The sequence below is a fragment of the Amblyomma americanum genome, chromosome 1 (assembly GCF_052857255.1).
Source record: "Amblyomma americanum isolate KBUSLIRL-KWMA chromosome 1, ASM5285725v1, whole genome shotgun sequence".
Taxonomy (NCBI): Eukaryota; Metazoa; Arthropoda; class Arachnida; order Ixodida; family Ixodidae; genus Amblyomma; species Amblyomma americanum.
Window position 1 is genome coordinate 398,046,872 of NC_135497.1, and position 23,575 is coordinate 398,070,446.

Consider the following 23,575-nt stretch of genomic DNA (forward strand, 5'->3'; position numbering starts at 1 on the left):
GTCCTGCAAACGTCGCCTGTAAATTACATCGTAGAGCCGCTCAAACACTCTCGGGACTTGCGCCATCGCGGCCGAGCAACCGTCCACGTCAGCCGCTTGAAGACCTACTACGAGTCGCCAGATGACTTCGTTCCCGGGGCGACTGTAGCGAACCATGACGGCCGCGCCTGATGCCACCTAGGCAGATCACCGACGAAGCGCCGCGGCCCAGAACGAGTTTAGTCAGTTTAGTATAGCGTACGCAAAACCTTTGCAAAATCTTTGTGTACGCAATAAAATAGCGTATGTAGAATGCACATGCACAGAACGCTAAAGGAAGCATAGCGTTTAGCGTACGCACGCAATTTTCTGGAAATAGCGTATCGTCTTTGCAGGCCTTATGAAGGCAACATGGCGGCACCCTGCTTGTCCGCTTCGGTTCTAAAATACCTCGTCATTGCGTTATTCGGCGCTCAACTGGCTGTAAATGCTTGCATTTGCTTCCGATTCTTATCTCGCTCGGGCACAATTTTATATGCGATAAGTTGTCGGTAATTTTGAGATAACAGTCTATTCTCAAGCCTGTAAGCCTAACAGACTGTTTACACTTTCGTCATGGCAAAGGCCGTTTGTGTCAATTTTGTATGGCTATTTTCTCAGAAGTTTCGATTTCGCACACGTGTGAGGACCATGGCCGCCAGCCGCGCGCGTTTTTCGGTGGCGGACGACATAGAGCTCCTGCGCGAGGTTCGCGAAGGCAACCATTCGCGAACCCGCTCAAGTGGGCCGAATTCACAACCACTCTCAGCAGCCGGGTATTCGGCTAAGGCGTTCACAGTGTGAACCTGCGCAAGTAAGTTATTTCGATTGTATGAAAAGACAGTCGAAAAGTGTACAGTGAAAAGTTTCAAAGCGTTCTCTTGGTTGACACGAAGGTCTGGAACTGAAGAGCAGTACAGCGAAAGGGAAGTTTCTTCTGACGTGTGGTGGCGCTAGGTACTTACACAAACCTGACTGAACCTGGGTATTGTTTGTCCACTGAGCGCCTGTTGCGGAACGGTCCGCAAACGCTCATCTGAAAGCGTCGTTCGCACTTTCGATTTAGCGTGCGCAACCGTCTTGCGTGTTGTGTACGCAAAAAACGCAAACGCTCTATACTAAAACTGTCTATTGCTTCGGTTGGACTGGCCGTTTTCTGCGCTTCCCGCCGTTCTGCTCGTCCGCCGTGAACTCCTTCCCTTTTCTTTTTGTATACAAACCACCTTTCAGAGTTAATAAGCATTTATAATTGAATGAAATGCATATAGAATAGAGAAATAACTATCAACACTGCACATACAGAGCATACTAAAAAATATGAAATACTGTTTTGTGATGAAAATTTTGCTTCGCATCGCTGAAAATGTGACTATCGGTCAGTAAGCCTACTTGAACAAAAATTCTTTACAGTTAGCTTTTGGTACTTACTTCTGGGAAATTGCATAGTTCTACTCTTAATGGTCACGTTTTGTGGGCTACAGTGTACAGGTGCTAACTTGTCGCGTAAAGGAGGGACAAACTGCACGCATTTATTGTGAACAACTACACAATGGTGTTTGGCCAAAAAACAGTGGCCCTACTAGGTCGCAGAAATGTTCAGCACTATATGCTAGAAACAGCGAAAAAGGGCCCTGGACTGAAAAACTAAATGGTGGTGCCAGAACTGACATGACAAATCCACCAAACGTCTCAAGCAGGTATCAATACAGATGTTTCAAAGAATCTCAGGCCAAGAATTTGAAGAGGCAGCCCTAGCATGGAAAGCAGCCAGCCTAATACGAAACCTGAACTTTCATGAAACCACTGAAACTAAAAGATTCTACGAGACTTTCAAAGGTTCTCTGTTGGTGTCAATAAAACACCACGCACAAAACATAAAATTTCCCTGCTAAATTTGTCTGACAGAGAAAGGCAACCAAGAATAACATTTGTTTCCAGGGCGTATATATACTCCTAGCGTTTCTAGCATGCCATCCCCTCTAGTCATGAGTGACAGGCCAGATGTGATGTTTTAGATGCTATGATGGGGCACAAAAGAACCGTTAAAATCAGACAGGTTGGAGCAAATGCAGGAAAAAGCAGAGTTAGATAATTCAGGACCACCTCAAATGGTAGGGTGCTGCTGAGAAGAAATCACCCTGGGCTCGAGGTTCGGAAAAAGAGAAGCCTTTAGGATGTGGTGGTAAAATCTTTATTTGATGCACTAGGGTGGGTTTTAGGGGAGAGTTGAGGATTTCATTGCTCCATTTCCTGAGTGGTAGTCCTTATTTCGGGACGCCGATGGCGGTATAGCCGCTGAGCGCGCTCTTTGAACAAGAGCCCTCTGGGACTCCAGGTCCAAGCAGTTTGACACGGTCGCCTCGCAGCTTTCTCTCGTTGGCTCATTTATTCTCTTTACTCGCAGATTTTTCTGGCAGGCCCATACCATATGATATGAGTCTGCCCATGTCACAAAAATTGTATTACCCCGAAAAAGTCTGGTCAATCTGATTTAAAATTGCGAGGCTTCAGAATGACCCAATTTTCAGCCTTCTGAGATGCCGTTCCTCAGTTTTATCCTTTAGGAAATATACAGCATAAAGTACTTTCTCTGGAATGGTCTGTAAAACATTAGTAAACATGCATCACATTGTAGAATTTGCCCATACCTGGCAATAATTTATAATTGAATTTCTCCTACAACTCAATAGGGGTTCTGGTCTCCGCAGCTGAACGGAGACTGCAATGCCACAAGTAGGAATGTGGTTGTGTGAAGCACAAGAAAACTGCAATACAGTAACTGTTAACCAACTCTCTATCTTCCAGTCTCCTACGGTAGGTTGATACAAGAGGAGAGCAAGTTAAAACTTCGAGGCGGTAGTTCTTGTATGCCCAATGTAGCCTCAGCCCTGCTTGTGACGTCGTCACCACTGTTCTATATAAAGCGAGCAATTAAAATTCCGTAGTCACAGCGATGGGCCTAGTGGCCCAAGGGCATGGGATTGAATACTAGCGGCCGCATTTCTATGAAGGCAAAATGCAAATTGTGCCAATAGGCTGTGCGATGGCTGAGCACGTTATGAACCCCAGGTGATCTAAATTAATCTAGAGCCCTTCACTACAGCTGTCATAGCTACATATGCAGCTTTATCATAACATACCAAACCATGCCATACTATACCAAAATTGGGTGTCTTTGCCTTTATTACCAATTATCACTATTTGCAGGGTAAAATAAAGTGTAAGCCCATAGAATATGTTGAGAGTTGTCTAGATCTAACAACAATGGCCAGAAATAAATAACTGTACAAAAGGCCTTTGTTGCCAAAAATTCCACCCAACCACCTAAAAGCAATAAAAATACGGCCAATACTAGTAGCCACCCATGCTGCAAAGAACACCACCAAGTACTCAGTTGTTGTCGATAGCTGCACTTATTATTAGTACAATCATTAATCTCGAATTCTGTCATGATCATCCCTTCATGCTCTGTAAATCTGGAGCATGGGATCGTTAAACAGTTCCTCCCTCTGCAAAGAGAGCAAAAGAAAAGGAAGTCAAAACAACACGATGAAGGCAATATAATATAATACGCATTCGCAATACACCCTGAGTGCATTGCATCGGACAATTTCCCTTTGCCTGCTGGTTTCAGAGCACAAGCCACTCTTGCAGTCGAAAGCGCTGCTAGAAATTGCCAAGCACTAAACCTGCTCCCATCTACATAAATTTTGAAAACAACCAAAAGAGGGGCATGACCCTCTGTACAGTCTTAGAATATGGCTACTTCGGCACCTGACATTTCCCTCATCAGCTAAGCAGCACCAAGACTGCTGCACTTTACGAATGAATTGTTTGGCAATAAGGAAGTAATTACTCATTGGCATCCACCCAAGCACAGCCAAATGGCAAAGGGAGTAATTACTCCCTTATTACAAATCTACACCACCTTGGGGGATTCCTCTAAACATTTGACTAAGAATTGGTTGACAGTTTTCATCTAATGTATATTCCCACGCACAAGTTGACTCTGAATATCAGTCGGCCTCTACCTACTACATAGTTCACACCAGCAGAAAAAGTTTACAAAAAGAAAAGTGTATACAGCTTTTGTCAAAAAAGGACAGCACACACTACTAGCTTCTTAGCCTTGCTCTGTGGCTAATGGTGCATCCCCAAAGCACCAATCCTCTTGAAAATGGAAGGAATTCTCGTCCTCGCACTCTGCAAAACTTGGCCCTTTCATGGATGCTTGCACTACAGCAAAGACCTCTCGTTGTACATTTTTGACAAAGTCTGTGATATTTTTCACAATACACCATGTATAATTCATTATCACACGACTTTGCAATGGTTCCAGTCCCGATTCCTTGAGTCAGGGCCTCAGTAACATGTCACAACCTTAAGGTTTGCACCAAGAAATGGTGCAGTGTTGTGATCGAACCCATGTTCATTTTTTTTCTCTAAACTAGCAAAGCCAAATATACGAAGTGTCGAAAGCTCGGCCTTCTTACACCTGACTACCTCTCGATCTCTGCCAAAATGAAATAAGCAGCTTTTTGAGCCAAGCCCTGCTTAATAACAGGGCATCAATAAGTTAAATATGTCAACCAAACAACTTACAAAATTTGGCCCAAGAAGGCAGAAGGAATGCAGATCCTTGCATGAAATTAAAACTTAAACCAATAGGTACAGCAAGGCAGTGCATTTCATTACCCCAATTTCATTTCAATGGTGCAGCACTTGCTTTACAAAGAAGACAAAGAAGTCCACATGCGACTTGCCAGAGCAGTGGTGCCGTGGATGGTCGAGCAGGTGGTCTCTTCCGAGCACTCCGCCACCGTACTCAAGCAATGCCTCGGAGCCAAGTGCACTACTGGACTAACCCGGGCCCGGGTCAGCAAACGGGGAGGAGATGGAAATAGCGGAGACATGGTGGCACTGTTCCACACCTCCGCTGGAGCTGGAAACACCAACAGCACTAGCAGTAGGTGAGCTGAGACCCATTATGTTCTGAAGAAAGGAGAATATCAGCGATAAGAATTTTCTCACTAATCTGCACATTACAGCACAAAATGTATGATGTTCCAAACACTTAATACTCCTTCATACACTTCACACCCCTTCACTGTGCTGCGCACACTACATTCTTCGTCTCATTCATTTGTGGCCCTTCCAGCATGGTGCTGTGCCCAATGACAATTTCATGGCTATAATAACAGAGGTAAAAAATGAGTGTGTGGGGGCTGGGCAAGCGTTCTCACAGCTGCACCAAGCTGAATCTTCCCAAGCATCGAGAATGTTCATAGGAGATGGAGCAGCCCAGCTTTACAGCGTCCAGAATTCCCACCCAGTTGACGTCGGGAAAAACTTCAGCAAAATATGTGCACATTAATTATCTTCAGCAGTAAATACATAAATGCATTTCTCACGCTTGAACTTATGGATTTCGTTAATTTCTGATGCTAAGAAGTTCACTTCAAAAGAACATTTTGGCAGCCTGGTGGGTTGTATCAATAGAGTACACTCCCTTTAAGAACACCATTAAATTTTTCGCCTTCTCAAAAGTGCCAAACGAAATAAGGGAATGGCAATTGTGTCCAAAAAATAATTGCCATGCAGCGAGAATATATTTGAAAATGGAACATTTACTGCCTCATGCATGAAGTGAGCTGGATAGTGAGGGCAGAAGACAATCTCATGTCATCCTATTTGCAGTATAATCTCGCTGATACGAACACAGTTGATAACAACTTTGTGATGATATGAATCTGCAAAATTCCCCGACCAGAGTGCATTGTGTACGATGTGCGGAATTTGCGAACTCTCTCCCAATTGCCTCTACGGATGATACGACCATGCGAACCGTGATCACACCCTCAAGCATTAAGCGCTGCACGCACATCGCCGACGTCGCGATCGCTAATCGCGCAGTATGCACCACGCGCAGTGAGCGGTGGTGCACGGCCCGCACACATCAACAATGTCGCGATCACTAATCGCGCGGTACGCAACGCGCACAGTGAGGGGCAGTGCGCGGTCCGCACGCATCGCTGACGTCGCTATCGTTAATCTTGCGGTACACACAGTGCGCATGCAACGAGCGGCGGTGCACGGCCCGCAAACAACGCCAAAGTAGCGATCACTAACTGCACGATACGCACCGCGAGTAGCGAGCTGTGGCCACACAGCAGAGAATAAATGCCGTCGGCCGTAAACACAGATCTGTGTGAATTCATTTTTCATGCTTCTGCATACGAATTTTGTTCGTTTGGATAAGAAATTTCAGATACGAATTTTTGCGCGACCCCGTGAGATTCATATCACCGAGATTCTACTGTATGAACAGCACTGGTCATTTTTTTTTACTTTCTGTCATCTTTTTAGCCTCTTCCGCCAGAAGCGATAGTATTTGTGTTCCGAGCGCTCGGAAGGCTCCCAGCTCGCCAGCTGGGCATCTTAGAGCATACCTTCTGAAGCATGGTTGTTACCAACCTTACGACCAGGTCCACCACCCCTTGCCACAGGCAATGCACATACAGTACCCAAATCCGGTCGCCTCGGCGCCGCACTGAATGCATGCTGTGGCAGCACATGCAGCTCGACCCAAATGTCCCAGCATGAAACCAGCATGAAACCTTCTCTCAAGTCAACTTGTTCCTAACAAAGAGCACTCCCTGCAGTTACGGGCAAAGGTGCATGGAATATCTTAAAGCGGACGCGGCTTTCAAATCCCAAAATTTGGATAAAAAATTATTTGTTGAAAATTGTTTCTCTTTATATGCCTAGTTTCTATGCTGTCTAGAACTTTCGATGCTGAAATTGATCGGGAAGTACGATAAAAAAACTTTCGTAAACTGCGGTGGCTTTGCATTGCAAGGAGCCTTTTGCTCCGTCAGTTTTCTGCCTAGATACTCACCTTGTGGAGGATATTTCTTCATGACTTTTATGTCCAATTTGACCGCATTTGTTTTGTTGCACTCCTAGTACCATACTGCAGATCAAGACATTATTTGCTTTCCATATTTGTGAATTTTACACATCTTTTATGAAATTTACTTCGCTCTAGACATATCTAAACGTACACTGCATCACAAAAATTCTAAATATAAATTTCTGCTCAGCGAACAATAATTCTAAAAATGTCTCGACCTGTAGAATGCCAGTAGGAATGCAGTGAATATTGAAGCAGCATTCTGCCACATTTTCCTAACTGTGTAGCCTTTTCACAAGATTGAGAGGAATAACTACAAAGCAATATTTGGGAGCTATAACAAAGAAATTTTGTGAGAGTAGTCATGAAATTATTTCTGAAGTGTCCAAAACTTGTCATATATATAAAACAAGAAATATTAAAAAAGAATGTGCATAGCCGCTTCCCTCATTAAGGGCAGATTTCTCAGTTTTGTGGCATTATTGGTTTAACATGTAGGATAACCGAGAACCAGAGAGGAGTGAAGTCATTCTACGGATTTGTGGCACCCTCCGTACACAGTGGTAGGTGTGTAGTGCCAACCAACGCCGTGCCGTGGTGACACTCATTTCGGCACTCCCAGGTGATGCCTTGGTGCAGGCTGCACTATTCGGCAGAACACGAAAATGAAGTGGAGCGGAGCGTACCAGGAGCGCAAGCCGAACATGTGCAGGTTGGTCCTAGAAACTTGCTGTGTTGCGACTCAAGTTTGGACGTTCCACTGCAACCCTACAATTTCCTGACAGAAGCTACTCTGCGCCGTACATGCAGCTGAGCAATGAGCAGACATGGCTGCGTCACTGAATGCCGCATTGCACAATCGTGTTAACAAAAAGAAAGCTTTTTCAACAATGTAGATTTGCACAATTTAAGAGTTCAAACACCAGATACACTGAAAGCATTATCCATGCAGTTAAAGTCTCTGCCTTGATATCATTGCTAGAAGACCCACCGACTGCAGTGACTGGGAAGCGGACAGAGTTGTTGTATAACTTTAGAAGATATTGGTTGAACAGTTCCCGGTAGTTGATGAAGTCCGGCGAAAACAAGTCTGGTACCACAGGTAAGCGGCTGCATTGGTCACCACTTGAGGTGCTGATGTCAACATTGCCAGTGGTGCCATCTTTCTCGCGACTGCCCATGGCAGTCAAGCTAGCTCCCAGCCTGTAAAGAGCGCGGAAAGAATTGAGCATTGCTGTTATGAAAAGAGGGCTCTCGAAAAGAGCTGCCAGCAGAGTGACAACACAACAGGTTATGCAAAGCACAATGCAAAATTTTCAAGTACAATAACGCTGTGTGTTTGTGTGCACATGCATGCGCGTGTGTGTGTGTGTGGATGTGCACAGTGTCAGTTCACATTGACCCCATAACAGCCAGGTAGTGAAAACATTGTAAAAAAGTTATGAACTCACAGGATTTTTCTCCCAAATGGTCTGTTGGGAGATTTACCAAGAAAATGATGGTAAATGCATAAGTAAAGTGGTGATTTTTAAATGTCTAAGGGCAATAAATCTTTCCACCGAATAGGCAGGCGCATACAGTAAAATGAGAAAAATTCAAAACTGCTCTATCACCTGCTGGTGCAGCAATAAAATAGAAGTTTTAAATGTTTTGATGTTAGGTTTAGGTTTCTAAACCATTTATTTTTCAGCAGACCTCCTGCATGTCTAGCAGCAGATATATTTCTTTGATAAGTATGTTTGAAAAGGCGGCTTCTTCAAATTAGCGACCCGATCATGTAGTACTGCGAGCACAGCTGAAAATTATTCAGATTTTTACACATTGTAGCACAGGTGCTATGTAGAGGATTAGAGGTTTAAAAACACCAGGTGGTTGAAATCTTTAGAGATCTCCACTATGGCACCCTCCTCCTGTTTTTCACTCCCGCACTCTCCTCACGGTACAGTTGAGGTATGAAATGAGAAGTGAGATAGTTACTTCACCGTTCCTCTCCAAAAAACCTATTCTCACTGCAAAAAAAAATGTATTTATCCAGGACACTAATAAATGAACAAAAAATTCATACTCCTGGCCACAATGGCAGAACTTATGACACTGAGGATATTATGAAACTGCACTTGCTGAGCACTATTCACCATGGCAATCAAGTACGCAATTATCTTGTAGATGTGGTTTTTGCGGTCCTCCTGGAGCTCCCCATTACCAATTTGGTGTCTGCTCACACCCCTTACTCCCAGCTTCGCAACATATACACTGCCTTCTCACCATCATGGAAAAAAACGTACATATAGCTAGCTGGTAAACTGGACGCAGTGTCAGTATAGTGCCACAAGATATTGCCACGAATCTTTGTTCTTCACGCTCAAAGGTGCTGACACTCAGCTTCGTCATTTGTTTGTGAGGAAAGATGTGAACGGACTTATCTCGAATGATCGCACCAACGCACAATTGCTTCCACATTTTCCCAGTTTGTTGCAGTTGCTTGGCGCCTTATCTCAATTGTTCCTTGCAATCTTTAAACTGAGCAAAGTGGAGAGAAGGACGCATTGTCCGCTGACCACGGAGCACACTTGTCACAGCTGTTGCCGAGCTGCTCAGTTCTTTGCGGGTGCATGTCCGCCCAATAAAGAGAATTTTACGTCACTTTGCTCACCCATTGTCCATGAAATTGTCACCACCAAGCAACAACTAGTGAATGTTCTGGGCAATACTCCATGCACCAGGCACCTCCCGCAAGCCGTGATGCCAACCCTGTTTCTCACCAGAAGACCTGTCACCAGTCCATCAAGGCAGCAGACATCTGCAGTGACCCTAGCGGAGCACACCAGAAAGTCATAAGCTGCCTCAGCATCTACATTGAGCATGCCACCAATGTCGACCCTGATCGTCCTGCATCAGCCATGACGCTGTCAACTTTCAGCGACACACCAGGCAAGGACCCCGAGCCGAGGAATGGTTGGAACAATGCAAGCGCGTGGAATCATTCAACAATTGGTATGATGTGATGAAAATCAGAGAAGTCTTCTCACTGGAGGGCTAAGCATGTGCGTGGTATAACCACGATTCTTTCCCAAAGACATGGGAGCCATTTAAGAAGGAGTTTTGTTAAAGGCGTTCACGAGCGTCGTGAGGAAAGAAAGAGCCGAACGACTTCGACCTCAAGTCCAATGACCAGCTTCCCAACGATTTCACCCTCTGTTATGTTGAAGAAATGAAGCACCTTGTTCGCTGCACCAACTCCGAGATGACCAAGGAAGAGAAAGTGAAGTGCCTAATGTGCGGTGTCAAGGGCCAACTCTTGGCCGGCATCGTACGCCACCTGCCGAAAACAGTCGCGGAATTCCCCAAAGAAGCCTCCATGATCGAGAAGACCTTCAACACCCGGACTCGGCAGTACAACCACCCAGCTCAAGCCAGTGCAATTCACCACCACCATAACCAGCAACAGCTTGCGTGAAGTTATCCTTCCACAAGGAATCATCCGCAAGGCACTGAGACAACTGCTTCCATCTTCCTCACAGCCTCAAGTAGCGACTCTCGCATTTCCGTCTCGAGCATTTCCTTCGAATGTGACTGCAAATATGTGTTCTGATCAAAGTCTTGTATGTTTTTGTGCATTTGGCAATTGCAACAAGTGCTTAAATATGCACTAATACAGGCAAGAAGTGCTTTGTACATGGCTGATATAGTGGCTACACATCCTGCAAGGAGCAGGTATCGCTTTTCAGCACTCTGAAAGATGAAGCTTCCCTAGAAGTGTGGCGAAGGGCCATCTCTGCAGTGACAGTGTTGTCCAATCCACTGCCCATGTATGCGAAAAGCATTTTGACACCGGTTACGTCAGCAAGTAGTGGTCTGCAGAGCATGATGATGTCATGTTGGCCAGCAAAACTAGTTGTGATTTTTGCATCAGATGCAGTTCCGACGATCTTACCAAACGGTCCCAGCATACTGTCAAAGCCCATGAAGAGGAAGAAAAGACCCGAGAGCAGGGAACCAAAGGATGCCTCTGAGAAAAAGATGGTGTCAGAAGTTGAATCCTGCTAGGCGACAGCGTGCGAGGCGTACATGAAACAGATTCAACGCCTGCTTTTATTTGTTACCAAGACACTGAAAATGCTTCGTCGTCATGCCCTGGTTCTTCGTGCAGCGGAAGCCACAGTGAGCACAGAGAAACTGTCTTCATAAATGTCAATGATCACGATGCTGATGCTGCTTTATGCCACGGAAGTGATAGCCCAAGCGACGGTTTCGAGCGTATTTTCCAAAATCCAAGCCTTTCACAGCTACCGTCCAAATATTGGTCATGGAGCAGGGTTGACCTAGTAGACCAGACGACACTTGTATTTCATCAAATGCAAGCAAAATAAACTGCACCTGACCAGCCAAGCAGTCTTGTTCATGTTCCAATCTAGTTCGAGGCATTCATAAATTCAATAGGAGTTATAATGAGAAAAATCATTACTGTGGAAGCACTTGGTCTTGCTCATGAAGTGTCACTGAAAGGTATGCAATATGCTGAAGGCCCAGAGGTGAGTGCATACCCAGACGTGCGCCCGCATAACACAGTGATGTTCACAGGAACTGGTATCACAAGTATTGCTTTTGTGCGCATCGAAAGCAGCCAGGCAACGTGCAGTCGTTGCGCGTAATTGGAGTAGACACTTCAAACTTGTCAAAAAAGGGTTCTTGCAAGGAGAGAACAGCACAGACTGTATAAGCGAATCCGGGTTTCAGGCCTTGAGAAAATACCTGCCATGATGACTGCAAGTTATTCAGCGTGTACGAAAGCAGGAAGAACAAGTAAAGAAAGGATCAACATAAAGTCAGAGAACTGGAGGGTGTAGGTGGGAGACTCGACCAGATCAACTTGCCAGAAATCTTGTGAACTCTCATTAAGCAGTGCATGAGAGCTGCAAAAGCTACAACTAAAAAGAACCGGTGTAGCACAGAGTCGTGATTACTCTTGTTCCTTCATATCTGTAGCCGTTCAACATGATACCGAGGAAAAAGGACGTGCTCCCTTTCCCATGTGCATCGGCCGTGAGAAGATACTTGAGCACGGTGAAGACCAAATGCGTATTTGACCATTTATTTAAAGCATTCACAAAAACATGGCCACTACAGATGGTTTTCGGTGGCACAGAATTCTAGTATTTCACAAGATTAAGGTTCGCAAAGAGATGGCAGTTCAGTCAAAAGCAATTACGTATTCATGTTTTGTAGACTACGATTAGGAAGCCCCATTAAGCAAAGAATTGGCCGACCATTAACTGGTGTTCATGTCTGGCTAATTCGGAGACAAACATTTACAACCAATCGCCGTTTTCACTAGCAAATGTCTGACCCGAGGAACCGTCCGTTGTCAGCTAATAATGAAGGCATTAGTCCATTTGGAGGATGCACGCGTCTTTGTAGACACGATTACATGTGACAACGCTGCGAGGAACTGCCGCATGTTAGAACAGTGCAATATTAATGATGATCTTCAGAACACCTGGAACTCTATTGTGCACTCCCTTGATGACAACCTGAAAGTGTTAGTCTTCTCAGATTCTAAAATCTATTGAGATATGTTCAAGATAGTCTGCTGGCACAAAAATTCTGAATATCAGTGGTGAAACGAATATTGTGGACCCATTATAACAAGCTTTATATATGGCGGACACCAAGGACCCAGGCTGTCTAAGAGTATGCTCCAAGTTTTATCTCAACACAATTACTACAGAGATTAGATGATGCAACACGACTACTCAGCAGGAGTGTTGAGGATGAGGAACTTGAAAATGTTAAAAGGGACAACAGAATTCACGTGTTTTTAGAGAACTCTTTGACGCACCCAATAGAAATTTTCCGCCGGAAGGAAAAAAATCAGGTAACTGTGACAATGACACCCTGCATTCATTTTTAAGGTGGCTAGACATATGGAAAAGGGAAGTGTCCTCAGGTCAAGTTTTTGAATGACGCCTCCAAAGCCTCTTAAGTTTGGGAACTGAAGTGTGAGATGATAGTAACGAACAGTGGATTTTGTCGCTTTCTGATCTCACGACTTTTTTCAGCCCAAATCTGGTCAAAGAGAAAACGCTGCAAGAGCTTAAAAAGTTTGGCGGCTTTGTTGAAACCGAAACTTAATGCAAAAAGGTTCTCGACCATGACTACACAAAGCCAGAAGAGATGAATTGCATAATTTATTATGCAACAGGATACCTTTGCCGCAAGCAGCTCAAATTAACACCGTGTGAAGAATGTGAGCGTGGAGAGCGCGAAAGCAGTTTTCCGAAAACATGCTGCGAAGCCTGATTACAATGAAGCCTGATTACAATCTCACGATCGGCAAAAAGTTTGATAAGCATGCATTGCATCAAAGTTATGACAGCGCACCTTCAAAACCACTACGTTGCAATTAGGATGCGGCAGTTCAGTAAACAAAAAAATCGAACAGCAGCAATTTGTGCAAGTTGAGAAAGCTCGCGAAGCTCAAGTAAGCCAACATGCTGTTCTGGCGTCTGAGGCATCAAATATAAAAGTAATCTTGGTTCAAACCGACTGCCGTCATCTGTTAGAATGAGAGAACATCTTCCGTGAATTCTACGAGGCTTCAAATGTCTCTTGGCGCAAGATAACATGAAACGTAACAGCTGCAGAGCAACTATGATAGAACCGAATGCGTGCGCTCGCGGGTAGTTTATATGGCCCATGCTTACTGCCACAGTGTATAAGTGCGTCAGCCAAAGGGAACAAGACGTGCAGTGCTGTTTGTGTTTGTGTGTTGTACTTCTGGCTTTTCTCTATTTCAATTTTTGTTTTAGGCATTCAAGCAGGCAGATGCCGGTTTCCTTAAGCAATTCTAGCGACTTATTTATAATGCTTGAGATTACTTTTTTTTCAATAAAAAGAAAAATTGACTACCAAGTTTCCTTTGGTCATTATATCCCACATACAATTCATAAATTGATTATAGCATCGTTCAAGTCGCGCCGAAATGCGGGACGACACCTGACAGGCTCGAGCCAAGCACAGCTTGCACATGTTTGCAGCTATGGGGGTGCATCTGCTCCCGTAGTTCTCCGACTACTTTTTACATGCCACTTAGTTGAGTGTTTTCTATAAATACCACTATCGCCTATGTTTCTAGTAAACCTCAAATTTGCAGTCTAATGCAGCCAAGTGCCTAGAATACAGCGGCTAGCACCGTGAACTAAGCGGTCACTGTAGTCGAGGGTTTACGGCATACCGTCGGTCAGGAATCATGGTGATGCAGATTGCTGGTCACTGGCCAAAGTCAAAAGATGAAAAGACGTTTCGGGAGCACTACGGCTCCCTTGTTCATCATCATCATCATCAGCCTTACTACACCCACTGCAGGGCAAAGGCTTCTCCCATGTCTCTCCAATTAACCCTGTCTTTTGCCAGCTGCATCCACCCTTTGCCTGCAAACTTCTTAATCTCATCCGCCCACCCAACCTTCTGCCGCCCCCTGATACGCTTTCTCTTGGAATCCAATCCGTTACCCTTAAGGACCAGCGGTTATCTTGCCTTCGCATTACATGCCCTGCCCAAGCCCATTCCTTTCTCTTGATTTCGACTAATATGTCATTAACCCGTGTTTGTTCCCTCACCCAATCTGCCCGCTTATGGTCTCTTAACGTTACACCTATCATTTTTCTTTCCATGGCTCGCTGCGTTGTCCTTAACTTAAGCTGAACTCTTTTCGTTAGCCTCCGCGTTTCTGCCCCGTAAGTGAGTACCGGTAAGATAAAGCTGTTGTACACTTTTGTCTTGAGGGAAATTGGTAAACTGCCACTCATAATCTCCGAGAACTTGCCATATGCACTCCACCCCATTCTTATCCTTCTAGTTATCTCTCTCTCATGATCCGGATCAGCTGTCACTACCTGCCCTAAACAGACGTATTCCGTCACAACTTCCAGGCTCTCGCTGCCAATTGTGAACTGTTGTTCCCTTGCAAGGCTGTGGAACATTACCTTGGTTTTCTGCATGTTAATTTTTAGACCCATCGTTCTGCTCTGCCTATCTAATTCATTGATCATGATTTGCAGTTCACCTCCTGAGTGACTCAGCAAGGCAATGTCATCAGTGAATCGCAGATTATTTGGTATCCTTCATTTATTCTTATTCCCAACTGTTCCCAGTTCAGTCCTCAGAATACCTCCTGTAAACATGCGGTGAACAGCATTGGCGAGATCGTGTCTCCTTTCCAGACGCCCTCCTTTTTTGGAATTTTATTTCTGACTTTATGGAGGACTGTAGTAGCTGTGCAGTTGCTATATATATCTTCCAGTATTTTGACATATGGCTCTTCTACCCCCTGATTACGCAATGCCTGTTTGACGGCTGAGGTTTCTACTGGAATGCTTTCTCATAATCATTGAAAGCTATATATAGAGGTTGGTTATATTCTGCGCATTTCTCTATCACCTGATTGATAGTGTGAATATGATCTATTGTGGAATATCCTTTACGAAAGCCTGCATGATCATTTGGTTGATTAAAGTCTAACGTTGCCCTGACTCTATTAGCGATTACCTTAGTAATACTTTGTAGGCTCCCTTGTTCACTATGAAGCAATCGGCGCACGGATCCATTCTTTTGTAGCACCCAGTTGCGTTCCTAATGATTTAGCATAGGTAGGATTTAGAGTTCCGTCGTTCCTCTTTAATGCGTTAGACGATGTCTGTATGATAAAGGACTCAAGATTCTGCCGTGCTGATGTGTTCTTTTCCGTTGTCAATCTCTTTACTTGATCCCAGTTATTCTCATGGCCGGATTCTTGCACGTGCTCGGCGATGGCGTTAGATGCTGCTTCCTGGTTTCGGACGTCATTCTGGTGCTCTCTCAGGCATCTCCTGAAGTCCTTTGTTTCACCGATATATATTGATGAGCAATCGGCGCAGTCAATCTCATACACAACACCTGGAAATCTTTCACGGGGGAGCTTGTCCTTCACATTCACCAGTTCTGTTCGCACCTTGCCAGTGAGGAACTGCGCGATGTTGACGCCATGCTTGCGGAAAATACGTGCAAGCGCTTCGCTAATTCCCGCTACGTATGGGACATCAGCTTGTTTTTCTTTTGTTTTTTTTTTGTGCTCTCGCGTTCTTCGGAGGCAGGCTGATTCGCTGGCATTCTTCTTTCGGTGTTCCTGATGAAAGAAAGAGGGTAGCCGTTTCATCGAAGATAAGACTCTATTCTTTTCATTTCACTCTTTAGATTGGCATCTTGGCTGCAGACCTGTCTTGCACGGTTGATCAGGGAGACAACCACAGACCGTTTGTGAGCGACTGGGTGCACAGAACTGAAATGTAAATATCTTCCAGTGTGCGTAGGTTTGCGGTAAACATTAAATACAAGGCCAGTCGGAGTACGGGTTACCGTGGTGTCCAGGAATGGGAGGCAGCCGTCGGTTTCTTCCTCAAAAGTGAACTTGATTGAGGGTTCAATTGAGTTCAGGTGGTCCAGAAAAAGGGCCATGTGCTTGCGCTCTAGGACACAGAAACAGTCGTCCACATACCTCAGAAATATTTTTGCTCGCGGCTGGAAAGTGGTTAGAGCTTTGTTTTCGATGACTTCTATCGTGATGTTTGCCGCTGTCACCGAGATTGCTGCTCCCATTGCTGCGCCGAAGGTCTGTTGGTAAAAGATGCCATTATAAGTAAAATAGGTGTTAGCGAGACAGAAGAGCAATAGCTCGCAAAGCTCTGCTGCGTCGAAAGGGGTCCAATCTTGCCATGAGCCCTCATCTTTGAGCCGCTGCCTGCAAGCTTCAATGGAAAGATTGACAGGAACGCTGGTGAACAGTGAGCAGACGTCAAAAGACACGAGCATGTCGTTGTCTTCAGGGACAATGGCTTTTACCTTGTCGATGAAATAGGACGAGTTCTTGACGTTCGTTTCTCTCTTTCCAACCAGTGGAGCCAAAACACCGTGAAGGTACTGCGGCAGAGAGTGCACAGGAGTCCTCCTGAAGTCTACTATTGGGCGTAGAGGGGTGCCTTCTTTATGAACCTTTGGAAGCCCGTATATGGTGGGTGCCGAGCCGTTCATACAAAGCAGCTGATAGTAGATGCGTTTCATGGATGGTGGAAGGCCCTCGAAGATTTTTGCAAGCATTTTCTGAAGAGACGTCTGCACATTTGACGTGGGGTCTTTTGGTAGTCGGTGATAGGTATTCTCGTCCTGCAGCAAGGCTACCATTTTTTCTTGGTACGAAGAGCGGTCAAGGATTACCGTGACATTGCCTTTATCCGCAGGAAGGATTGCAATTTCATCGTTAGCCTGTAGGCTACGAATTGCCTTGCGTTCGTCTTGAGGCAGGCTTCTTAATGACTTCTTAATACGAGACAGCACACCTATCGCCTTCGTCCTTACTTCGTCTTGAACGTCTCGCTCCAGGAGTCGCACCGCTCCTTCGACGGTACAAGCAACCTTTCGTGGGTTCGGAACTTTTCCTTGGTTGAAGTTCAAACCTCGGCTGAGTAGCTTGGCCTCAGCAGGTTTCAGACTGTAGGATGACAGGTTCTTTGTTTCGAAGATCGTTGTTGATCTAGTGCCTGTTTCTTTTTCAGCAAGTAACGCTTGCATCTTCTGTTCTTGTGATTTCGAGTGCTTCTCCACTCATTTGCGCATTTCCTGGTTGGCGACTAATTGAACGCTGGCGAGAATTTCCGGAGCGATGAACTCCAGCTGACGTTTTGCGCAGAACAAGTCCGTCTCCAGGCGTTTCTTTGTTAGCTTGCATTCTTCTATCTTGAAGCAGTTGAAGTTCGGCCTTTGCGATGACCTGGAGACCGAAGCGGGTTTTGATGGGTTTCTTCAGACGCAATGATTTCGGTATAACTTGAGAAGACTTGCAATTGAGGTTGAAGTGCAAATGCGTGCGAAATGCAGCGAGGCTGCCGGAGATGCTTACAAACCGACGAATTCCGGTGATGGCCGGTTGTCCAAACTGATGGCGCAGATTGATGTAGTCGAGGGTTTGACGGCATACCGTCTGGTCAGGAACCATGGTGATGCCGATTGCTGGTCACTGGCCAAACTCAAAAGATGAAAAGACGTTTCGGGAGCACTACGGCTCCCTTGTTCACTATGAAGCAATCGGCGCACGGATCCGTTCTTTTGTAGCACCCAGTACCGTTTTTAATGATTTAGCATAGATAGGATGTAGAGGTCCGTGGCGGATGTAGAGTTCCGTGTGTAGAGCGGTCACTAATACGAGATATAAAGGAACATCCCTCCAACTAAATAGTCGTTTCAAGAAGGCGAACATCATATATGCATCCAAATCAAGACCCTCTGCTAAGTGCACCTATAGAAACACCAGTAAGACGAGCAACCAAAACGGCCCCCAGTACTGGTGCTCTCTCTTACTGCCGCACCGTGCATAAAAGTAACACTAAATGGATCCGCGTTTCTTCGTCATCGGATCCCTTCTTCCACCATGCTGCTGGCTTTGCACAAGTATCGCTCCGTGTTTATTGCTTTGAGCTGCACACATGCCGTCATGCTATCACATATATTAGTGTGGGCAAAGAAAAAGAAAAATTGTTGCCCAGCCCACACCGCCTGAGGCACAACGGGCTAATCATGTTATCACATGGGAAACCACATACCCAAGTCTGGGACGGGTGCAAGGGGAAGGGGGTATGCATAGACTTACTTTTGGAGTCAATCTTTCGGCCAGCGAGAAGCGCGAGTTGAGGAGTTGGTTATACACAACATATAATGTACATCACGCGTTATGACCTTTGTAGAATTTTTAGGGCATTTTTGCGAAGTATCCACGCAATTTGCACATCCCCTATCAGAAGCCTTAATTTTAGAAAAAAGTGCACAAATTACTCCAGTAAATACAGCAGCTTGTGATTAGAGCTCAGCTGTCAGTTGGTACAGGCCCATTTGAACTTGTCTAAATGTCCCTTTAACTAAAATACTGCTTAATGCACAGGGTTAATCACTCTAAATATTCTTCTCTTCAGAGGGCCGATACCGAGTTGAACACTAAGTAATGATGTTGCGATGCAGGCATATCATGTGATGAACACTTTAACTGGCTATTGTTAATTAGCCTCCTGTGGTGTTGCCATTGCCGATTCTGTATTTAATAGAAATTTGTGTCATCTGAATTTTTGTATTTTTGGCACAGCTGTGTTCCGACCTGCTATGACCTAGTAACAAGATTGCTGTGACTGAAGAAAATAATATTTTCAGTCTACATTTAATTCAGGTTACTGGGATTTGATACTGCAGCTGCACCAAGCATCTTTGTTCATGGCTTTAGCCACGCCATTGTTTATAGTCATTAGCGAAATCAGTGGATGAAGTAGCGGTACAATGTGTGTCCCCGACCCTGGCGATGCATTTGGAGTGGACTGCAGCACCCTGTAGTCACTGCTAGCCTTGTATGTCCTGAACCCACCTGCATAACAAACAGCAACGCTGGTCATGCCATCTTCTCTTCACTTCAGGGCACAATTCACAAGTTTCATTCGCACGTGCCATTTCGATCATCTCCAATAAAATGCCCCTACTGGCTGACCACATTTCAGCCAGTCAAACAAAACACCACAAGACACACTCAGCAGCTAGTAGTGATGTGTTGGAATAGTTTGAGCAGAACGAGAAATCCCGCCATGGTAACCGCTCAAGTGATGCCGACTATCTTCAATTTTTCACAGAACATCCTTCAGTAAAGCACTGAAGGAATTCTAGCCAAGCTTACTTTAAAGGCATTCTAAATGAACACCTGAATTTTTTTTTATTTTTGAGCTATGACCTAGCGACAAGATTGCTGTGACTGAAGAAAGACAAATTTTCCGGCTACTTTAAATTCAGGTTACTGGGATTCGATATTGCAGCGGCACCAAGCATATTTGTTCACGGCTTTAGCCACGCCATCACTTAGAGTGATTAGCGAAATAAGTGTAAAAATGCAGTTTTCGAACTATGGATGTCAAATGTTGCATGATGAATGCACTTCTGAAACCAGCGCACCATGCAGTATCATGATGATAAGTTATTTACTCCCAAATCATGAATTTCCCAGACACTGACAAGCATTTTATGCTTCACAACACAGCTTCCCGCAAGGGCTTTTCTTGCGAAACCTAGCTCACATATTTAGTGCATTATCTACAAGCTACTCTTTATTGTAACATTCACACTGACGCCATTTTTTATTATGTTGTAACAGCCTTTGACACCATACCTTGCCTTCGTTTGCTCCTAAAGCCAGAGCAGCTAAATTTACATCCTCGCATGGATCAAGGATTTTCTAACTGGTTCCAGTTTTTTTTGTTAACAGCCAAATTTATACCTCCCTCGCTGTAACAGGCACATCACAAAGCTCAGTCTTTTCTCCATTGCTGCTGTTAAAGATTTACCATTGCATATCAATCATGTAGTCTGCGTCGTGTGCTGACGACTGTTATCATTTGCACAATAACACATCCCATGAAGCAGCTATTCAAAAATGATCTTAATCAATTTCAGCAGTGGTGTGACCAATGCCTCATATAACTAAAAGCTAATAAATGCAGACTTGCCTCCTTTCTCAGTCACCAACAGCCATTCCTGTTTGACTACATGGTCGTCACCTCCACAGGTGAACTTGTACAACCTTATGCTAAATACCTTGGGAAAACCTTGAGCAGTGATCTTTCTAGGTTTAATCTGTGGCAATGTGTTTGAGTGCTCACCTCGGCTTCGGTGGGTCGGGGGTTCGATCCCCGTGGCCGCCGGTCCACCCAGCACCTCCATCAATAATGTGACATGAAGGTGTCTGACACAAACGCGGAATATATTTACAGAGGGAAAGCACACACAGCGCGGCACAGCCGAACAACCGGGGAAGCTGGGCTCAGCACCACCAACGCCCTTCGTTACATTCACGTTGCACGCACGAGCGGAGCATGTGGTTCACGTCTATGGCCGTAACAATACCCCTAACGTCATATCTGCAAACAAATATGCACCGCGGCAAGTAAAATTTCTAGCATATACATAATCATCGGGTTTAGGCTAGAATATGCCCATCCATGCCAAATAAAACTTAACTAACACACTTAAAGCTCAACAAAATCATGCCGTCAGATTCATTCACTCCAAATTACTCTTAATACCAGCCTAACAGCAATAAAATTTCAGTCCGAACTTTCCAACCTTGGCACTCATTGCCACATCTCAAGCCTTTGCTTTTTTTATAAGGCGTTTCACAGTTCGCTCAATCAACTTCCATACATAACCCCACCTTGATGTACAGTCTTTGCCAAAAGTAACCAAGCAGCCGCGACGGCCGCTGGAGCGGGCTTTCAGCCAAACTGCGACGCTGCGGTCCCCAGCACTAGCCACTGTTGCCCGGCTGAGTGTAAACTGGGCGATTTTAGCCTGCGCTCTCACCCTCCTTCCTGGGAATATAAGAAGTGAGCAGGCAGTATGTGCAGCGAGCAATTCCACGCCTTCAGAGTGCTGTCATACAGAGCACGAGCGCAGGCTTACGTCTGCCAATTTACACTCACAGCCAGAAAGCAGCGGCCAGCGCCGAAGATAGCTTCGTCATCGCTCGGCTCCTAGCGCAGCTGCTCGGTAATTTTGGCAAAGGCAGTACATTCTATTGCATTGTGTGTCCTTTTCATATAGCTTGACCACTACTTAGAACCGCTGCAATGCTGGCTCATTTCATCTCTCAAACAACTGTTGACCTAAATGGCCTTCCTCACGTCATTGCTGCCGTCACCTAGCCATTGACATTTGTGACAACGACTAATCATATTGAAAAATTGCATTCATCACCTACATGTAATCGTACCCTTTGCACCTCGAAAGGGGTATTTATAAAATGGATCAAAACAAAGCATGTCCACGCAAGCTGCCGAACAAACCAAAATGGACTTCAGATACTGGTAGAGAATGCATGCCTTCGCGCATGCTATGCACCGCTCTTTTGATATCGCTCAAGTGGTGGTGCCTGGCCGGAGCACGATGACACACACATTCTCCACACTTCCACCTTTCCTGACCAATCATGATGTGGAAGCTGGCAGGAGGGTGAGATAGCATTTACACCATGCAGGTTGCGTTTGTGCACGCCCTGTCTTGAGGGCAAGTAATGAACAGATGCAGCATATCTATACTCCATTGCATACATAGCAGGCAACGCCGCCAAAGCTAGCATGCCTGTTAGCACATGCAAAGTCCGCGCCAAAAAAGTAGTTCACCCTACAACCAAAGTGAACACAAGCATATTTCGTTGCGACATAGTTTAAGTGCCGTGAATGGCAATCTCCTTGACTTCGCTTCACCTCTTGCCACATTTTCGTCCTTCAACTCGTCAAGGCTTCGACAACTAAGAACGACTGGCGGTCTGATACACGGCAGGCAGGGCGAATCGCCTTTAGACCATCCACACCTTAGAAGTAGTTCACAATTGGTGAAAATTACAGCCAGAGGGTTCAAGTCCTCAGCAGCTCACAACTTCAACCATAATTTTCAGTGCTACCACTTCGTTTTATATCGCTGTTTTCGTAAAACACTGCTGACTTTTCTAGAAAAATGAATGATAGTGGGGGAGAAATACAGGTTCGCGGAGGCACTACTTCTGCAGCCTCTGCTGCGTTGCCTGCTACGTATGAAACGGAGTACAAGAAAAGGGCACTTAGAGCTAACAATTGGTCCAGGCCTTAGAAATGCTGTTTTCGGTTGTTTTGAAGGAAGCGCTACTGCATAACTCCTGGCGTCAACACCACTGTCATTCAGCCAGCAGAACAGCAAGCGAACGTGCACCAACCTTTGACATGAGTTCAGAGTCGTCCAGTTATTGGGCAGTCGCAGTGCCCAGTGACAATTAGTGTTTTTGTTTGCCTCTGTTGTATTAGTGCATTGCTGATGTAGGATCTATTTGTATTGCAACCTCCCTGCAATGCTCTAATAGGGTAACTGCTCTGTATCACCTCTCTGTAGTAAAATAGTTTTGTGAACTTTTGACTCCTACCCAACCCCTGCCTTGCGACCGCTGGAAGCTGGGCACCAAACGGCCATCTCTTTTTCTTACTTGGTAGTTCGGCTGTAGCTGAGCTTGTTGAGTAAGTCTAGGACCTTATATATGAGACGGGAACAACTGCCCACACCCTCTCCTCCACGCTCTAAGAGTCTGGGTACACATTAGTGTGTACGCGACAATGAACGAGTTTTTAAGTTTCTCTCCAAACATTCATTTGGATGAGCAGTGGGGCCTTGTTAAAATACACCCATCTAAACCAGACCACTGTTTATGAATTAGCCACTCCCAATCACAAATATTTCTTGTCGAGCTATGGAAGTACAAAATTTAGGCAGCGATGCAATGCTTCACTGCAAATTCCAATATTTTCAGAAGTTACCATGATAAAATTAAATGCAAAATCTTTCTTCAAGACGTGTGGCCATGCATAGTAAATTTATTTTACAGCAAATATTTCACCCGCTGTTTTTACTACATAGCTACACTAAAAAATGCGATCTCTCAGATTGTCTGCATGATTGACTGACAGGTGAGCTTACTGAACTTTGTGGTTACAGAATGCGAAGTGTTTAAGATGTTCTGCCAGCAGATGAGTCGCTTTGCTCATCACATTCTGTTCGCACAGTAGA